Here is a 617-nt window from a genome sequence, read left to right as displayed (position 1 = left end):
CGCGGGGCGCTCGCCCCCGCCCCGCCCGCCGTGCCCCCGTGAGTGGCACCGGGGCCCCGGCGGGGGGACTGAGGGGGCTGGGCCGCGGGCCCCCTTTTGTGCCTCAGTTTCCCTTTTGTGCCTCAGTTTCCCCACGTTGCTCCTCAGTCTCTCCATGTCCTGCCCCGGTTTCCTCTCGTTCCTTACTTTCCAAACCTCGTCGTTCCTTAATTTCCCTATATTATGGCTCAAGTTTCCGTTGTGGTGCCTCAGTTTCCCCGTTTGTGCCTCAGTTTCCCTTGTCCTGTTTCATTTTCCCCACATCGTTCCGTAAGTTCCTCTTGTCCTGCCTCAGTTTCCCCCTTTTTTCCCCTCATTCCCTCTTTTTCTCCCTCGGTTTCCCCTCACGCCTCACTTTCCCTTGTTTATCTCACCCCCCCTTGTGCCTCAGTTTCCCCTTTTTTATCTCAGTTTCCCTCGTTTTACCCCATTCCCCCTTCTGTGCCTCAGTTTCCCCCTTTTTTCCCCTCATTCCCCCTCCTTGTGCCGCAGTTTCCCCCCGTGTCCCTCGGGGGAGGTGACGGCGGGAGGTGTCCCCAAAACCGAGGGTCACACCCCCTGCCCCGCCCCCCTCCCCT

Source organism: Corvus brachyrhynchos, unplaced genomic scaffold (assembly GCF_000691975.1).
Source record: "Corvus brachyrhynchos isolate BGI_N302 unplaced genomic scaffold, ASM69197v1 scaffold18, whole genome shotgun sequence".
Taxonomy (NCBI): Eukaryota; Metazoa; Chordata; class Aves; order Passeriformes; family Corvidae; genus Corvus; species Corvus brachyrhynchos.
The sequence above is the reverse complement of the archived record's forward strand: the minus strand, read 5'-3'. Positions refer to the sequence as shown.